At 48.9% G+C, this 7,274-nt stretch overlaps 1 protein-coding gene across 1 annotated transcript in view; it reads right to left on the bottom strand.

Annotated features, from left to right (window-relative positions):
- PLD1 (phospholipase D1) overlaps positions 1 to 3,541 on the bottom strand; it is a 62,213-nt gene extending 58,672 nt beyond the window's left edge. Inside the window, exon 1 of the mRNA XM_027891302.1 lies at positions 3,456 to 3,541. The gene's annotated coding sequence lies outside the window, so the exon portion shown is untranslated. The remainder of the gene's footprint in view (positions 1 to 3,455) is intronic.
- Between the last annotated feature and the right edge of the window lie 3,733 nt (positions 3,542 to 7,274).

Raw genomic sequence — 7,274 nt, 5'->3', positions numbered from 1 at the left:
AAAACCTGGCAAACAGAGCTCTTTTTCCACCAATCTCTCCACCACCCACTACTTTCCAGGGTGTCTGCACGTGCAGAGCTGGTATGTACATCTAGCAGGTGATCATGAGTCCCTGAAACCGAATGGCACAGGAGGAGCACCTGGCTCAATAACTGTTAAAAACTTATTTATATATATATATATATATATTTATATATATATATATATATTTATATATATATATATATATATATATATAAACAAACAAATTAAATAGGTAATATACATGTAACTCCATTCAGCAGGGCTGAGGTCTGGTGGGTGCAAAGAAGCCAGGCTGCCTACCAGCTACTCACACATCCCACCTCTCAGAGAGCAGAAAAAGCACGGCAAGCAGCACCTGAATACGGATTGAAAAAACTTGTTTTGACAAAAAGGGCAAAAAAAAAAGGTTGGCCAAGGTTTTGTGAAGGGAAAGACAAAAGAATGCAGTTGCACCTTTGCTCGGATATGTGGTATGAACAAATCTCAATCCCTGCAGGAGAGTTTCTAGGGTACAAGGCATGTGAGAGCAAGTTAAAAACACATCACCAGTTAATTGTCAGCCAGACAATGGGAGGAAAAGGCAGGAAGGTTCACTCTCACCCTCCTTCCTCACCCTCAGCCAAGACCAGGTGCCTTACTTACATAAGGCACTCCAGCAACTCAACACCAAGAAGAAAATCAAAATTGCTTCCTTAGCTGTTGTGGACCAATTTAGGGCCACTCGACAATGCTCATTCTTTATTGTTATTATTATTTTTAAAATCACTTGCTGCAAAATAGCTGTGAAATTAAGGAACCACCTGTTTGCAGCAAAGGCATCAGAAAGGAGCTGCTCCTCACGGACCTCAATTGCTTCCTGCAGTACTCCAGCAATTTCAGAGACTGAGTTTCTCCTTTGGTGTGTTCATTGGGCAGAGAGAGATGAGATAAAACTAGAAACCTGCATGAACATAAATAACTGATATCTTCCTTATTATATCATTTCAAGGGAAGAACACTTGCGGTAACACCAGCAGTTAAGTACACTCACTCCCCTGATATACTCCTTTCTCTGAAGGTTTGACAACTTGCTTTAAATCAATTTCCAGAGAAGGAGCAACTGTAAAAACCCAAGTTCAACCGGCTGAACTTGCGCTCAGATGCACGGTTTATCTTGTAAGAGCTTTCTCGAATCACTGCTGAAGATCAGACCCACTCCTGTAAAACACGGGATCTTTCCTTCGCTGCAGACACACCTGCAGTCTAAAGAGCACTTCATAAGTTACAGGAATAGCAGTGACACAAGCCTTTATACTTTGTTACTTATAAGAGTAATAAAATTTCCAGCCAAGGTACAAGCTTTCAGCCCGCTTCATGAAAGAATGATTTCACAAGCAAAGATCACCTACTTAGCCCTTATGACTTCATTTATACACACCTAAAACAGCACCTTCAGCAGTTTAAAGCAGCAGCAATCCTGATATCAGCAAACTCTTCCTAAGCTGTAAGAGCTCAGGAGACACCTGCCAGCAAGAGTACTTTTTTGTGGCAGGAGTTCAAGCCTCTCACAATAAAAAGAGCATCACGGCCTCCAGGAGAAGTCACTTTATTAAGTCCTTTCCAGTAAGACCAGAGGTTCAACACTAATTTTCAGTAATCCTGAAAAGGATGATGTTATATATTGGGACAAAACTAAATGTGCAAATGAGTATTTAAGTGAGAAACTTCAATCTTCTCTACTTAGTAAAGTTAAATATTGATAAAAACAAATGGACATACCTCTCAATAAACTTTCATTTAATGGGCTGAACTACAGCCTACAGGAATCTCCATAAATTTTAACAGGTGTTTGCAGAGGAATCTGGGGTTTTCCCCCAGATCTTGACCCTCTCCCTGAGGGAGCTCTGACCAAGACTGGGACTGAAGGGAGGACAGTTCCATGGGCTCAGCCCCCACCCAGCCAGCTAAACCCCGCTCCAAAACGGGTGACGGAGATACCATGGGAGGTCACCTGTGTGCTGCACCCTCAACGCTGGGGGAGAACGGACACACTTTCCCAGACACACCTTCCCACGGCAAAAAAACAGATTTGACAGATTTGGTGGTATCTCACAGCAGAAGGATGGAAGGAAAGGCCCCTTTCAGCCGCAGGTGAGTGCAGGGCAAGGCAATTGTACAAGGGTGGCTATCCTCCTATCCCAGTGCCCTGTGCCCATCCCTGAGCAGGGATAAGGGATCCCAGCATCCCTGGGGAGAGCTCAGCATCACACAGTAACACCAACCCTGAAGGAAGGGGCTTTCTGCATATTCACAGCAAACACAGTGCAGACCGATGAAGGAAGGGTAGGCCAGGGATTAAATTTGGAACTTCCCAACTCCTGGCGAAGCTGGGCAGAATTTGTCCACGAGACTCAACCACAGAGCTAACACTCATGAGAAGAGGTGGTTGGAAATTAAGTTTCCCGGTTACCTACAAGCCTTTGGCATGAGCTCACAGTACCAAATGCCAGAGAAGACACGGGAGGGAAAACACAAATTCTTGAGTAATTTTAAAGGCACTCAAGAGTTCCCACCCCTCGAGCTGCAAACACAGGCAGCTCGAAACACAATGCCGTAGGAAAACAGAGAGCTTTTGTCCCAGCAGCCATGGACACACCGGCCTGACCACGACATCCATTACTTACAGTGTCAAACCAGCAGAGCTTCATCCACCCAGTTCAAATGTCACTGCCTGTCCCCAAACAGCAACGTAACGTTGCCGGCTGGAGAGGCATCGTGCGGATTTACTCAAAGGAGGAACGTGGGGATCACGCAGACCCGGGCACACAATGTGCATTGTCCCGCTGTGCGCGGAGAGGTCAGGGAAACACTTTCCAAAGCCAACGGAGCTGCTGCACCAGCTTGAACCACAGTCCAGGTCGGCACTTCGGGCTTGAAGATTTCCAGGGAGCATCGTGCCAAATAAAGAGCAACAGCAACAGGCAGAAAAGGCTTTCGCCGCGAGAAACCCAACGGGCAGCTCGGCAAGAACGGGTTGTGTCAGCGTGTTGGGAAACTCTCAAGGTTTTTTCCCCTGCCCAAAAACGGCGGGTGTAGAAGGGACGTGGCAGGGACGCGACTTCACCGGCACTGGGGACACACCAGCCTCTCTGAAGTTCACCCCAAAAGCGAAGCTGCCCTCGCCGAGATCCCCAACGCAGAGCCCCACGCTGACCCCCGGGCGGGACTCGCATCCCGCCCGAACCCACCCATTTCACGGCACGGAAAACGAGCAAAAAAACGAGCTACGTCCGACAGGCTGACAAACACCTCCCAGCGGCAAAGTTGGCCGCAGCAAAGAGCCCGAGCAGGGAATTAACTTGAAAACAGGCGCCCCGAGCCGAAGTAGCCGCGCTCCCCCCGGGCCGGGCGCCCACCCCGCCAACCCCCGAGCAGGCCCCGCCCGCACCGACCTGCGGCCCCCGCGGCCGCGGGTGCCCCATGGTGCCCTCAGAGCCAGCCGGGTCCCGTCCCTCCCCCGGGGCAGCGGCTGCCGGAGAAACCGCTCAGAGAAGCCGGAGGAACCTCCTCGCGACCGCCACCGCCCGCTCGGCCCCGGCCGGGCCCGCCCCACCGGCCGGCCCAGCCTATGTGGGCACGGCGAGCCGCCACAGCCCCGCCCCGGCCGCGGGGAGAGCCCGGGACGCGGCGGAGAGCGGGGAGGGGAGCCCTGCCCCTTCTCAGGGCGGGCGTGCTCAGCTGGGGCGAAATTTTAACGACCGAGAGAGGGGAAGCGCCGCTTTTCTGTTCCAACTTCGCGCAGGGACTCCAGAGGTTCCTCCACGCCCCAAGCGCCGCTTCCACAGGGAGCACGGTTCTGCCCTCCGGGCTGTCCTCACGGTGACTCCAGCAGGGAGACAGGACAGTTCCCCATCGCCACCGAGCAAATACGTTTGGCCAGGGAGAACAAATATATAATTAAAAAGTCTGTGCAAGTTAACAATTTTTAATTGCATATGCAATGCTATTTTTAACGTAAGACGACCCGATAATTACAGTCCCGTACTGTTTGCATCCGATCCGTCCTCCTCTGAGCATGCTGCATCTTCCACGTTACTTCCCATACATCCTTTTTAATATGCAGAGAAGCAGATTTTTCAGCGAGAGAGAGAAAGAAAATTTCTGTGCTTACAGAAGCACTGAACTGGCAAGCGGAGAAGCAAAACCCCTGGTATGAGTTACAGCTATAACCCAGCCATGTGTGCTGGTGAAACGCCCAAAACCTGTCTGCAGCACTGCAGCTCCCACTGCCACAGGGATATCTTGCTGATTTCATCCAGGGAAGAAACCCTCAGTGTCCCCACTTCCATCTCTACGGCAAGACATCAATATGGTTGTTGGGTTATTTTTCTTCCTTAAAGGATTTTATTTTTTATTTCTCTAAATCACAAGGGATCGAACCATGGTCATCAAATCTACAATTTAGAGATAAAAGATAAATAACCCAGTTCGGTCACTGCTGATGCAGGGGCAGCCTCTAACCCCTGCTCTGACAGTGCAATATTGAAGCATCTCCATGTTCTCCACCAGAACAGTACCTGCCTTGTTTATGGGCACACCTGCAGCACGTTGGCACAGCTTGTATGCGCTGGGTTTACTATGACTTGTCTTACCAATAACTTAATAAAACCAATATGAATGATGTGCTTCACATTTAATATCAACCTTGGAAATCTAAGGTGAGTTCCCGATAGCATTGCAACACAGCTTCCTTCAGCTTGGGCTCAAACAATGTCACACTCAGCACTTACAGTGCTGTGAGTCAAGGTGGCTCAGCATTGAGCAAGAAAAAAAGACAGCACAGACATTTGTAACACTCAGTGTCAGGAGAGAACAAAGCATCAGAGAAAACTAGGGTAGAACTCTGGAATAGGGGTGATGGGAAATACAGAAAGTCACCCTACAGCACTGCCATTTCCACCCCAAAGAGTGGGCAGAGCCATGCTCAAGAAGATCACATTATCCTACTTTGCAGAGAGGTTTCATGCTAAACATAGGGAATAGAAATCAGTGGAAAGATGGCACAGGAAGCAGCATCCTTCAGGGCACCCACCTGCCCAGGATGGGATCTCTGCCCAGGATCTCTGCTGTCCTCTCCAGACATGCCTCTGCTCACCCCACCGCTTCTTCAGGCAGGAGGCCAGCAGGTTGCAGGGGACCTCTGCCATCTCGCATCTCTGAACACCTCTCCACATGTCTTAACGCACACAGGGACATCTCAGACACAGAGAAAAACAACTCTGCAGGCAAACCCCTGCCCTGCCATCGAGAGCTCATTTCAATGCTCATCACCTATGCGACTGGCTGATTTCTGGCAAAGCTTTCCAAATCCATAAACCTTAGCTCACTTAATGCATATTTAATCTCTCTGCTGCTAGGTTCCTGTTGGCAGCCACTGTGAGCAGGGCTAGACCAGTAGAAGAAGAGAGCAGACACTGTTGATGAGCATTCTGGCCTCTACATAGCACAATCCCCCTCTCCCCTGCAGCACAACAGAGCAGGTTCTCCACCCACGGTTATCATCTCTTCCAGCAGAAACACCACTGTGTCCGTGTCCATTGGTGATTTTCTACATTTACCGTAACTTTCCCTGTCCCTGAGGCAATTCATAAAGTGGATACTTGGCACATACCTTCAAAAATATCTTGTACTCTGAAGAAGCAGAGAATTGTCTCTTGGGGGTTTCTTTGGTTCCCTGTTCCCACCTGCTTTTCGATCTTCAGGAACTTCCACGCATCTCCCAGGGGACATTTAGTGTTTTCACAGAGGGTGTGAAGTTGTCTTATTTAATATGAAGTGCTGGTGCAAAGAGTGCACTGAGCGACACTCACACAGGGATGGAGGTCACTGCAATCTGTAAAAAGAAGGGGCTAATATTAGGAATCTTTTTTTAATTACTATTTAGTTTTACCTAATTCATATTTTTACTTTTGGAGTACTAAGAGCCTATGCTGCTGCACACCAAACCCAATCTGTTTCAACTGAAAGATAACACAGGGAAAAAAAAAAAAAAGGATTTTTTTTTTTTAAATAAGGACATTGTCCTCAATCTTGGTCACCACTTGGCGTCACAAACAGGGAGAAAGGGGAGGAGCAGAGGGACAGAGGCTGCTGGACCCTAGAGAAATGCTCTCTCAGCAGGTGGGAGAGAGCATGTGGGAGCACAAAGAAGACATCAAGTTCTCCAAGCCTCTCAAAACTTTTTCTCACACCCAGAAAAGCGTTCTCCCCTTCCCCTGTGGCAAAGGGCAGTTTTGCCCAAGGGTTGGAGCACAGGAGGGCCATCAGCAAAGACACAGCATTGCTGACACACTGAACACAGGTGTCATCTAAATACAGGCTTTTACCCATAGAGGTTTTTCTCAGCAATTTGCTTTTCCTTTGGTAAATGAGCCCAGCTCCTCCAGTACAAACCCCAGCCCTGTGTTATTCACAGCGTTACAAACAACAGGCTATTCCCCATCCTGGTGCTGCTGAAATGGTGACACCTTTCACAGCAACTGACACATCCCTGGTCAGCTGAAATGTCAAAGATGTTGAAACCAAAAAAAACCAACCATCAAATGCTCTAGTGGAGCACTTTTCTGCCTGTCTTTCATGTGTGCAGACATCAAAAGGACCTTTTTCCTTCTTGTATTTCCCCTTTAGCCACACAGGCAGTCCCTGGCCCTGAGCATGGGTTGTGTTGGTGCCTCTGCAAAGCCGTGGGGTCCAGAGGGCAACTACAGGGATAACCGGGGAGTAGTTCTTCCCTCAGTTGGGTCCCATTTGGGAAGGAGCCTGCAGAGCCCCAGAGGAGGGAGGAATCAGCTTCATCACCCACAGTGAGATGAGGGCTGGCTTTGGCACCGTGTAAAGCCTGGGACGGGACACCAGCACGGGACACCACTGTGCCTCCTGCTCTGGCACCACGTCCTCAACCTCTGCTGAAGCCATCCTGACTGTAGAGCAGAGGGTTGTCTGCCCCATGGCACGGTGACTCTGCAGCTCCTTGGGACAGCAGTGTGATAAGTGAAAGCACCGGGTTTTATTCTAAGCAAATTAAATCAAAAGGGGGTACTAACAAAAAACTATTTCTGTATATTTACTAACTTCTAGGCGTACCGTGGAGTCTGTGAGGTGAAAGGTCCTGTCTGGACCTAACACCAGGGAATCTTTTGCGGCCGGGAACAGGGAACAAATTATAAATAAAAATACATTTCTCTGTGCCATGTAGATACAGAGAAAGGACT

This window comes from Empidonax traillii, unplaced genomic scaffold (genome assembly GCF_003031625.1).
Source record: "Empidonax traillii isolate 1590-97213 ecotype Southwest subspecies unplaced genomic scaffold, ASM303162v1 scaffold319:size813200, whole genome shotgun sequence".
NCBI lineage: Eukaryota > Metazoa > Chordata > Aves > Passeriformes > Tyrannidae > Empidonax > Empidonax traillii.
The sequence above is the reverse complement of the archived record's forward strand: the minus strand, read 5'-3'. Positions and strand labels throughout refer to the sequence as shown.